We start from the raw sequence: 12,912 nt of genomic DNA, 5'->3' as shown, positions 1-12,912 counted from the left end.
AATATTCGAATGTGGAAAAACGCCCGCGGTAGCAGAGGCGCGGCTGTCTGCTTTGCGAGTGGGTGCGCTGCCTGAGGGGCCAGGGACAGGTAACAGGAAGAAGCGTTAACGTTAAACAGAAACATTACTAAAGTGTAGGCTACTGTACTGACTGAATAGATATTGCATGAATAAGGTAGGTTAGATACAGCAGTTTCATGCACTACAGGCTTCCACTGGTTTGATTATTTACCGTTTCATGTCAAGGAAAAGTTCCATGTTTACCACAGCACAGCTCGCTCAGAGCGTTCAATGTCGGTTCTATATAGGCTAAAAACTTCAATTAGCCTATTGTTAATAATATTTGTTTCAATCACTGAATGAAGCCTGCTATATAAGAGTCGCGACCTTAAATTGCTTGCACAAAACTCTTGATCAGCACTCAACATTTGCTTATTGTTGTTGTTCATTTAAACCGTTATGCACAGAGAGCGTGACGCCTCATTCGCGCCGCAAGACCTCCAGAGAGTATGGGGAGGCTGCAGACCTGGAGCCGGTAGATCTACGCCCCTAGCAGTTTTACGCCCCTGGCAGTTTTACGCCCCTGCTGTTCCTGATGCGTCCAGTAGGGGGAGGCTGTACATTGACACGAATTGATTGAGGTATAATAAATAATCCGCTAAAGTTATTGTTGTTTAGCAATGATGCAACATTTATTATTTATAAACGAATAGCTTGATAGAGCTAGGTAGTTATCAATTCATTTCTTTATATCAATGGATAGGTCTATCATTTATTTCGAGAGACAAAAAGTTCTGGACGGTCAGGTTGATGTTCTGTCTGGCTTAAATTTATAAGTTATAGCTTACCACGTGTAAGTTTAGCTGCCCCTAGTCTTCTCTACTCACTTTCAAAATTAATTTTCTTTTGTTGCCCGTCTTTATCTTGCCTCTTCTGGTAAGACTCCTTTACTTTCTGGTTTGAGTTGTTTCTTATAAAATGAGATGATCTAACTATCTCATTTATATCTAAATATAAATTTTTCTTAAAATAGCGTACTGATCTGGATTAAAATGTAGGCTGTGTGCACTTAAAGTGGGATTTATCACACTCTGTCTTTGCCAAGTAACTTGCATGATGCATCCCATAAAGGTGTGTGTTTGCTTTAGCTATGGAAATCTCTCTCTCTCTCTCTCTCTCTCTCTCTCTCTCTCTCTCTCTCGAAACTTTTATAAACTATAAACACCCATCTCTTTTTTAACTGCATTCCAAACCAATAGCTTCTCTAGTAAATAAATGACTTACAGAGACATACAAGGACATGTTTTTAATGTCATTTTTTACATTTTCTCTGCACAGTCCATCATCAGTGGCCAAAAGAAATCAAAGTGTCTTGACACTTTTTCCAAAAGTGTTCCACCAACAAGTACCTGTGCCGTTGTACTTTGAAGATCAGGAGCAAATTGATGCAATCCACACTCATCTGACATAAATTCTGGCCAACACACACACACACACACACACACACACACACACACACACACACACACACACACACTGACACACACACACACACACACACACACACACACACACACACACACACACTGTGACTAGATCAAATTCACCATGGATGTCCTTTTTATATTTTTTTAAAGTTTAGCTTTTTTTTTATGAAATACACACATGAAATGCAAATTAAAAAGGCAGTTTGTGTTCTCGTAACACTTTCTTTTATGTGGTCTGTGACTCATGGGGTCAGTGATTCTGCAGGGTCTCCAATAAGTATTATAGTTTATCTCAGTTGCTTTGGTGCATTTCTCAGATCACACCTGAAATCACATCATCTTTCACTTGTGCACATCATAAAAGCAATTTCTCATTTTATACAAATTGCAAATGCTTTGGTACATTCATGCAATTCATAATGTACAACTGTCTGCTGTTTCCTACATTATCAACTCTTTATGTCATGTTGATCAAAATATAGGCCTATTATGCTATTTCTCTGTTGAATTGTCATACTCAAAACATCTAGGCATTAGTTCCTTGCATAAGTCATTAAATGCAAAATGGCTGACTAGTTGTCATAAACTGTTAAGCATGTTTTCAATACATTTCTATTACACTTTATTTTGTAAATGTGTCCTGAACTGATGAATTGCGGAGGTGTATTTAGAATTTCACTAATGAAGGAAAAAATGAATTGATATAATGAATAATGATGAAATGTACAAAAGCAACTGTGATAAAAAATTAAGGATTCAGGAATTTTATACAAAATTTAACAGTGAGTCCTGCTGCTTTTGAATTTGACAAAATAAAATTCACCATGGATGTCCTTTTTACATTTGTTTGTTTAATTTAATTTTAATTTTTTATCAGTGAGCAGAAGCACTTTGACAGGAGGATAGAAAAACAGTTAAAGCAGAGTGGCAAGCCATAGGGGAGTCATCATAATTCATAAATGGTGTTGATAAATAATGTTTTTGTGAACAAAAATATTGTCTCTTTCTTATAAATGGCCCTTGGAATTTTAGAAAAGGGATAAATTGTGTTTGTCTTCATAAAATGCTATGTAGGACACTGTTTTGTAGCTGTATGATGACTAAGTGAATAGTACAGCAGATATTTAATCGAGAATCCACATGATTACATGGTGCTGTATGTCTAATGGGCTAAATATGTTTAATATCTAATTGTAACTTTATATAAATTCACAACAACATATTTCACTCAGTCTCCTGTATAAAAACATACAGTGAATATTCTATTATTATTAATTAGTATTATTATTATTACTATTTATTCAATATTAATGTATTCAATATTCAATTAACTATTCTATAGTAGGTCATATATCATTACTTGTCATCTGATCCAACTATGTGTGTTATTTTTTAATTCATGAAAACAAATAGTCTTCTGTATAGGCTGAGTGAAGCCCAACCTAATATCTAGAGATTTTTTAATCCATAGTGCAGTGCAGATTTATACTAAAACGTTTAATATTTAAATTAACAAAAACCACAAATTCGGGCAAAATCTATGAACTGGACGGTTATTATTGTGTAAGTTTTGAGCATCGATTTAATGGTGTTATTTCGCAGCATATCCCCCTACTGGACGCATCAGGAACAGCAGGGGCGTAAAACTGCCAGGGGCGTAAAACTGCTAGGGGCGTAGATCTACCGGCTCCAGGTCTGCAGCCTCCCCATATAGCCTCCAGACGCGCGTAAATGCGTCTTTACACTAGCGCCAGACGCTCTATTCGCGTTTGGTGTGAACGCAGCATGAGGGTGAGGGTGAGAGAGAGAAAGAGTGCCTGCGAGTGAGCGAGCGAGAGTGAGGTCTGCGGTCTTGGCCATTAGTTGATTTACTTGTTTTTGTGTAGGTAATACGTTGTCAAATGTGTTTAAACTTAAATAAACTACCTATACAAGTAGTTATGTCTCTTTGTATTAATTTGCCCTGTTATTGACGTAATGCGAGTCATTGACAAAATGCGCAACCATGTTCGAATAGTTCGAATATAGGCTATGTGTTTTTTTTTTTTTTAGAGAGAATATTCGAACGTCATTTTTGAGCAATTTTGACAGCCCTAATGAGTATTACATGCACACAGTGCATGCCGGTGGAGCTATGTGGCGATATGTAATATAATACATGGTTTTATTTTAAAAAAGGAGCTTTACACACAACCTTATCAGAGCTAATGATAATGACCTGTTTTGTGTAGTCTTGATTTGGGTGGGTGTGTACAGTGGTTTTACATTTAAAAGGGTTGTAAATCTAGTTCAAGTAAATTTTAGCACGCCATAGTCGACCTTTAAAAGGTAATTTCACAAAAACAAAAATGTGGCTAGTAAAAATGTTGTGTGGCTAGTAACTTTGGAAAACCACTAGCCACATTGGCTAGTGAGCAAAAAAGTTAATGTCAAGCCCTGAATACAACACACCGTTGTAATTCATCACATATATGAAAATAAGTCCACAACTCACCGATTCCTCTGAATTAACAGTGTTCTGTTAATATTTTCTCCAGATTACACCACGAACTATAGTGATGACTCAACAAACTTTGGCTCGACGTTCAGGATCAACAAGGCCATAACAGGTAAGCTCTTTCACAATACTTCTCAAATTGACACTTAATTCAACTTAAAATAACTTTTAAATGCTTTGTTTAGTAGTTGTATACTACATATTTGCTCAAAATTAGATCGTCTCTCAAATTTCTGGAACTTCGATCACATGCGTTTCTCCGTTTCAGCTTTCTCTTCAGTTTCCACCGCGTCTCACAGTGGGCGGAGTCAGCATTCTGCTGATCACACTCAATTGGAAGATCTACATCTGCAGTGCAGATTCCAACTCTAATTGGATATTTTTTTTTACTGCAGTAACTTGCATATTACTAATATGATTAATAAAGCATTTTATTTGTCTCAATTTTCTTTTATCACTATCCTTTTTTCACATAAACAGTTTTACTGGAAGGGTGCATATGCAAAAAATATTTTTTTTCCTAATTTGACTAATTTGAGTCTGGGTTACACGAGTATACCAGTGACAGGTCGCGGGACAGTCGAGTATACCCGTGACAGGTCGCGGGACAGTCGAGTTACGAGTATACCCGTGACAGGTCGCGGGACAGTCGAGTACACCCGTGACAGGTCGCGGGACAGTCGCATATAGCCGTGACGGGTAGCGGGACAGGCGAGTATACCAGTGACAGGTCGCGGGACAGTCGAGTATACCCGTGACAGGTCGCGGGACAGGCGACTCAAGGCGAGTATTATGGCGCTCGGAATGTATCATTCGGCGACGAGACTGACAAGCACGACAGATAACACACGTGTATACGTGCGTGTACGTCTCCATTTGTTTTATATGGAGACGTACACGCAAATGTCACGTCACGTAGACACGTCAATAACGTGTAGCTGTTGATCGTTACAGACGTGACGGCGGCGTCACGTTAGAATTTAACGTGTGGATAACGTCTGCCCGTCTGCACGTCTGAACGTCTGTCCGCCTAATTTTCCTTATTTTCTCCTACATTTAGGCTACTGTTATAGACATTGTAGATAATCTTATTTTGGCAGTTTACTTAGGACTACATTGGATTTATTTATTTCTATAATGCTGAATGTCTGTTAAGTAGGCTACATACATTTGGTATCCCAATGATAGATAAAAGTCTATTGTCATGTATATACGATCTTATGAGAGACAAATAAAATGGGCTTGTAAAATTCAGAAAAATGGGTCGGTTACTGCTATACTTATTCCGAACAGGTCATTAATCATTCAAATTAAAATCGTTTAACATAAATATACTATTTAATAGAGCTACACTAAAAATGTTATAAAGCCTAGCACTCTTTTAAATGTAGCCTACCCAGATAGCAATTACATTTGGCACGGATCCGTTTTAAGCCCCTTGCCTCCGTTTCTATCTTAGAGACGTTTTCTGATTGTGAACCAGATCCGTGCCAGACAGAGGTTTCAGCTTAAACAATCTAACTACCATCAGTTCAGTATTTATATCATTTTACAGATCTGGCCCAGATCACTTTTCCCATAGGTAACCGAAAGACATTAGCTGTGTCTGACACTGATTTGGTCCAGATCTGCAATATGAATCTGAGCCGATACTGTTTTCACATAGGCTACACTGGTGTGGCCCGAATCTGTGATACATATCTGAGCCGACTGCATTTAAAAAAGGGCTAAAAACTGCTCTGGCCCATATCTGCAAAACAGATTTGAGCCAACACTGTTTTGACAGAGACTACCTGATGTGGACCACATCCGAAATACTTTTCTCAAACTGTGTGAAGAACTCCGTGGAATAAACATTTTCAAAACAACATGGTTACCTGTCTGCATATTTATTTTTCTATCTTAGAGCATGAGATAAATGCATTGTCATTAAGCTGAACAATATTATCAGTGTTTAAAAACTATACAGCAACAGGTCCGTTACAGCACACACTGTAAAAAAAAAGTGTAATTTTACAAGTAATTGTCTGTATTTTTTTTTACAGATTTTTACCGTTTTGTCATTATACAGCAAATATTTGCAAATAAAAGGCATTTGCCGTTGCTGCACATTCAGGGCTTTGTGTGTGTGTGTGTGTGTGTGTGAGTGCGCGCGCGCGCGAGATGACGCAGATTCAAATTCGCCGCCATTACTTTTCCGCTGTTTACTCCCGCCCACAACGGTTAACGTTAGCTGATCAGGATCGAGTTTGGGCAAGCGGGAGATTTGAATTCAGTCTACTCTCGTGAAGTAGACTGTGAGATCAACAGTGGTTCAAAGCAATCGTGTTCGTCAAGAGCAGCCGTGAGCAGGAGCTGTTGTCTGTCAGTCCGTTTGGATTCTTTGGAAATAACACCCTTTTCTGTGAGCCTTGTTCGTCAGCGGACATCATGCCAACCGATCACCGGCTGAGGTAAGAGTCTCATATACTAAGTTACATGTGAACGATATTTTATATTACATTTGTGTTACGTTTACAGTTTTCAAGCTAACGTTAGCATTCTTAAATTATGTTCTGTCATAACTGGCGAGAGCTGGAGGGCAAAACACTGAAAATGTAGCATGCGTCTTTACATTTTCCATCTGTTTTAAGAAAGATCAGTTGAACCCACACCTCAAAAGACCTAAAACAAGCTTTCGTAGACTTGTTATACATATCAAAGTCCGTTTAATTGTGAATAAAATCTTCGTTAATACGCGATAGTATCTGTCAGTAAATCAATCTCTTAAATGGCGGGACATTTTGAATCACTGTCTGGAAGCTGAAAATTCTTCTCTTAAAAAATATCCTCGGTTTTAACTAACCAATTTTTATTACCATTTTTAATAACCACAGTTATACTACAAAAACAAATAGGCCTAGCTGGCCTACCATGTTTTTTTTCTTGTTTTTTTTCTTTGTGGTTAAACCATAGTTAATTTTCGTAAGGGTTAAACATGGCTAACGTTATCTCAAGACTGTTAAGAAAACGAATTCAGTAAATACTGTACTTGATACAGGAAAGCACATGAGACTAGAATATGAACACAACATGATAAATTGCATATTCTGGCTGCATCTGCTTGCCAACACGTAGCTATCTAGAATGCATATATATGTGCATATATTAGGCTTATAAAATAAAAGTTGATAGAATGTTTGTGTTCTGATGAAGAAATGAACATATCTACATTTTGGATGGCCTGGGGTCATCATAGTAGCCTTTTTCATAGGATACTTTTGATCATTGGTTATGAAAATTGCATTGATCCAGATGAACAGACAGTTAACTTACACCCCTAAGGTTAGGTGTCTCAGCTCAAAACTTCACTGTTAGCCTTTCCTGCTCAGCTTCCAGATCATAATCAGTTTAGGTTTTGCATTGTCTCAGTGGAACATATTCTTACATGTGTAAATGTAATACTGAGTTTTTTTTTTTTTTTTTTTTTTTTTTGTGATTTCAGGTCAAGTGGAAAGCAGAATTATCATGGCAAACAAGGTATGGGAAGAAGTAATTTAAAATATTGTAATGGCCGAGTCTTCTGATTCCATATGATTTCACTAAAAGTGGCAGAAAATGTAATTTGTTTTATACTATATTTTCCCATATGAATATTCATTTGATCCTTGTGAGGCCACTGCACAAGGTTTGGTTTTACTACAGTAAGACCACGATTGTGTTAGATTCCACCCATCTATTTAATTTTTTTGTTGTTGTTGGTAGCGTAACTAGGCTTTTTCATTTAGAAACATGACTTTTCCTATCACTTAATGACACATATCTCTACCTTTCATTCCAGCTAAAGGATCTGACGGTTGCTGCTTGCATCTCAGCCTACCTGATGGAAAATTCTTGCTGGATGAATGACTTTCAACTCAACCTTGCCAAGACAGAACTGCTTATGGTTTCAGCCAAACCATCCTTGCTGTGTGATCCTGCTGATTTGCCTTATACAACATCAGAAAGATCCGGCCCTTCCTATCGGAGCCACACAACTCCTTGTCTAAGCTCTTGTTCTATCCAGACTGGACTATTGCAGCTCTTCCAGCATCAGTCAAACCTCTGCAACTGATCCAGATGCTACAGCAAGACCTAAACTCACTGCTTCAGATCTATGTGTCTCCAGAAGCTTGTGTTCTGCAAGTGAACAGCGCCTTGTGGTGCCATCATCCCAAAGAGACACACAATCACTTTCACTGACCTTTCCCTGGACTGTTCCCTGCTGGTGGGATGACCTGCCCAACTCAACACATTTTCAAGAAACTGCTAAAGATCCATCTTTTCATAAACACTTGACCCAATAATACTAAATCTTTGTTTTAATAAAAAAAATAATTTGTGCACTGTGCTACACTAACTGGGACTTGTCACTGCACTTGTTGCTTCTATTGTTCTCTTAATTTTAAGTCACTTTGGAAAAAATGTAATTGTAAATGTTTAAAACAAGTTATATTAGAGTATAAAGGTATACAGCAATTGCCTTTTAATGTGGATATTTTTACATGTTCTAAATTCTATACTAAGCTTGTATTTCCTATCATTCACGTATCTTGATGTTCAGTGTTTGTTTAATGAATACTGTAAGTGTGCAGGTATTCCGTACTTGTATGTTTAGTTAATTTAACAGAAATTCACTGTACATTTGCTATTATTAAGTACTTAATTAGAGATTGCAGGTCTAATTTCACAACTTTGACCAAAAATTAAAACTGTAAATATACAAACTTTATATTTGAATGTATGTACTTATTGCATTTTTATACATAACTTCATAGTTATTTTACACAGAAAAACTATATAAGATAATTACTGTAGATAGACAGAGCATTATTATAAAATAACTTTATGTATGCTTAGGTAGCATAGGTTACTATGATACCCTAACTGACAAAAATGCCGAAAATAAGGCAAAAGGACAATCCAGTGGTGATTTAAGTGGAATCGTAACACATCCGGCACAGCTCCGGTAGGCGGAATCGTTTCACGCACCCGTTACGCATCTGTAACGGGATGATCAGGCGGTGCTGGATCAGCGCTGGCACATATCCGCAACAACCCCTAAAAACAGACCAGAAACGGCTTCGGCCCGATGTGCGTTTGGACTCAGGAACGAGTCCGTGAGGCGGATGCGTGCCAGACCCGGCTCTATCGTTTTGCGGTTGCGGCCCTGTTCCGTTACAGCGTCCAGTGGCTATCTGGGTAGTCATACTGCACATTTTTTTGCTACTATGTTAAGAGGATACAAATATATCACCCAACTCAGGCAAAACAATTGACAGCCCTGATAAATAAAGTAAAAGGCTCAAACGGATGCATCTTGTTTTCACCTGCAGGAAAAACAAAAATGACAGTAAATGACCACTAACATCAGTAGGTGGCAGCAGAGGGACAATCATCTGCTCATTAGCCATCAGTGATGCGCGGGTTACCCGCAGTTACCAGTCATCCCAAAATATTTGTAATGATATTCGGGTCGCGGTCGGTCGGGTCGTTTGATGCCAATTAAACCTTTGTAATTTAGTACTAGAGAGCATATGAGCGGAGTGGAGCGGTGAGAATCTCCCCTGCTCAAAGCTACATCAGGCCGCTCCGCTCATTATCGCTCAGCGCTCAACGCAGTTTGCTCCGCGCTCCACTCAAATCGCCCCCCGCTCGCTCCAAAAAAGGAAAAAAAAATCTACATGTATATCACTGTTAGCTTAGACCACAGCCTTACCTCCTAAAGAACTAATGAGCAACAAAAACATTTTTCAAATAGAAATGTTTTATTTCAAATTACAAATTAGGCCTATGTAAGAAGAAATATAGCCTACACAAAGTCCTGTAAAATTAAACGAATAAATGGGCCTAATAATATAAATAACAATTATATAAACAAAAAAGTAGCCTACATAATTTTAAAAGTAAATTTACTATTAGGCCAGAATTTAAGTTAACTTTTGCAACGCGCACGATTCAAATTTAAATGGGCTTATATCCATTGTACACACAAACTGCTGTAAAATAAAACGAATAAATGGGCCTAATAATATAAATAAAATTTATATAAACAAAAATATAAAAATATATACTTAAACGTTTTAAAAGTAGGCTAAATTAACTATTAGGCCAACATTCTTATAACTGAACTTTTGCGCAGCGCGCAGGATTAAAATTTAAATGGGCTTGTATCAATTGTTTGAATATTACGCTATATTTAATTTACACTTTGTTACAAGTTACCGTATTCGATTTGCTAACCTTTTGCTTTCTTCCCAGCGTGTTCACATAGCACACTGCATGTTTTCGAGAGATGTGTCTTTTTAGATTCCAAAATGAATCTTTACTGACTGAAACGATGTCTCCACATTCGTTTTCTTCTACCACATTATAGTTAGTTTTATATTATAGTAGGCTACACCTGTATGACTTCTTATTTTCCTTTTTGAAGTAGCCTACTTTTTTAACTCCATTTTTGAGCCGAGTTTTGACTGAAAATAGAATCCATCTTGCAGTCATCAACAGTAGACTGAGTCAGGCTTGACTGAGCATGCTTCAGAATCGTGGTGTGCGCGGAGCGAAATTGGAGCGGGAAATAGGGCGACGCTCCATCCTTTTAAAAATGCCGCTCTGCGCTCTGTCCAAGATCCGCCCGCTCGCTCCCGCTCCACTCCGCTCACATGCAATTTTCTATGAAATACATAGGCCTACACTTTAATGGCTGAATAACTGGCGCGAAGATGACGCACGAGCTCAGTCGAGCTCAGGTAGAGATGGAGGCGGCAAGAGAAAATGTGGAGACTGTGGAGTGGTTTATGTGGATAAAGGCATATTTTTGTACATGACTACACAAGTCCTTATAAGGGCAAAAAAAGATGTCGTTTTAACGACATAACATCTCGTTATTACGAGAAAAAGATGTCGTTTTAACGACATACGATCTCGTTATTACGAGAAAAGATGTCGTTAAAACGACATACGATCTCGTTATTACGAGAAAAGATGTCGTTAAAACGACATAAGATCTCGTTATTACGACATAATTGAGGGGAAAAAATAATATGTATGTGGCAGCAATGCGTCACCATAGCTTTGTCATGTGTAGGCCTACTTCTTGCTATGCATTTACTACTTTTAAAAAATGCGGGTCAGGAAGCGGGTCGGGTACAATATTTTCTTCTTTTTTTTTTTTTGCGGTCCGAGTTGCGGGCGGGTTAGTTGAAAACGTCGGTCGGGTGCGGGTTGTTTATACATTGACCCGCGCAACACTGATATATATATATATATATATATATATATGTATATATGTATGTGTGTGTGTGTGTATATAGGCTATATATATATATATATATATATACATACATACACACACACACACACTCTCTGTATGTGTGTGTTTGTGTTACATTGTCTCTATAAAGTATATTTACTGTATTATGTAAATGTGGAGTACGTGTATACAGTACTAAAAATAATGTCTGATTACACACCTGTTCTGTCTACAAACGTTTGAATGATTGAAGACAATGTTGTTCTCCCAACATTCAGCTTTACCTTTTGACCCACCTCAGTCATTGTAAGGTCATGATTGATAACATTGTCTGCTATAGTGTCCTTATTGCATTAGAAACATGTCCACAATCTTGACCTCTTCCACTGTTTCCCCTTCTTCCACCACACATCATTACTCCTCTTCTTCCCGACTGTTGACCCTGTTTGTTTCTGTGTTGTTCTTCCATTATCTAAATGTGTGACACTGAGTTGTGCTCTGTCAATATATGCTTGTCAAATGAAGCTTCAGGAGATGCACTTCTGAGCTATTTCAGAGACCTGGTTGATTTAATGCTTTACATTCCCCTTCATTAGTGAAATGCAAAATTAAAGCATTAAAATGTAGCATGTCATGGGAACCAACAACAGTACATTTAGATTATACCCATATTTCTATTTATAACGCAGCCACTTTAAATTCACATAATGTTTCAATTCTGAGTAACAGAAATATATAGGCCTATATATGTTTAAATATAATGAAAATTAATTGCCAACATGCCGAGTATATAAAAAAATACCAAGTAAAACACAAATTTGTAAATATTTGTTTGAATGTTTCTGTAATGAGCAGTTTTTAGAAAACCAGAATGCCTGTAAATAAACAATATATTAATGACTGGCATTTCACACAATAGTCAATGAAAATACAGTTCCAAACAGCGCCACAGCAGAACAACTGCAATTGTCTAAAAGGAGTAGTTGTGTTGTGTGGGTGTTAAATATATGTTTGTGTTTTTGAAAGAATAGGTTGAACACATGGTTGAACATCAACCAGTAATCTCAATAGAACAGGGCCTTGGCGCCATCTACTGGCAATTTTATATTGATATTTAGTAGTTTAATATTAATTTAGCCTCCGTTCATTTCGGCATTTACAACTCGGTTTAAATGAGCTTGCTAGAAGTTCATAGAACGATTTTTTATGACATAGAAATTCAGAATATAATTAAGTAATGCATCCACTCTACTATAGAGTTTTTTTTATTATTATTGTAGCCTATCGCCTATTTCCTATTCCCATACATGCTCGTGCATAATTGATATTGCAAAATACATTCAAAGCTTTTTACTGTTGAGATTCGTTTTTTTTTTATGTATCCAAACCTAAATAATATTTTCTTAATATTCTTCGAGGATGTTAAAAGCTAGGCCTATAGCAATGTGATTTTCTCTGCTGTAAATTACTTAATCTAATTTAATAATAGCTTAAATGATCAAATCTTCTAGATCACACTGTTCGAACAGTGTCTCTAATAAGACAAGTCCATTCAATTAAATTAAATTCAAATTTAGTTGTATAGCGCTTTTCACAATAGGCTACATCAAAACAGCTTTACAGAAAATGCATTTCAGAAATGTACATATAAAAATACA

General features: G+C 37.2%; 2 long non-coding RNA genes across 2 annotated transcripts; both read left to right on the top strand.

Annotated features, from left to right (window-relative positions):
- The first annotated feature begins 507 nt into the window (after window positions 1–507).
- On the top strand, window positions 508–2,579 carry LOC309505114. Its single transcript, XR_014208289.1, has 2 exons — window positions 508–641; window positions 1,339–2,579. It is a non-coding gene; the product is annotated as an uncharacterized lncRNA (long non-coding RNA).
- Window positions 2,580–6,158: 3,579 nt separating this feature from the next.
- On the top strand, window positions 6,159–8,340 carry LOC309505138. Its single transcript, XR_014208318.1, has 3 exons — window positions 6,159–6,437; window positions 7,469–7,503; window positions 7,805–8,340. It is a non-coding gene; the product is annotated as an uncharacterized lncRNA (long non-coding RNA).
- The last annotated feature ends 4,572 nt before the right edge of the window (window positions 8,341–12,912 follow it).

The sequence above is a fragment of the Leuciscus leuciscus genome (assembly GCF_965113295.1).
Source record: "Leuciscus leuciscus genome assembly, chromosome: 8".
Classification (NCBI taxonomy): domain Eukaryota; kingdom Metazoa; phylum Chordata; class Actinopteri; order Cypriniformes; family Leuciscidae; genus Leuciscus; species Leuciscus leuciscus.
Note: the sequence above shows the minus strand (reverse complement) of the source record. Positions and strands in the feature narration are given on the sequence as shown.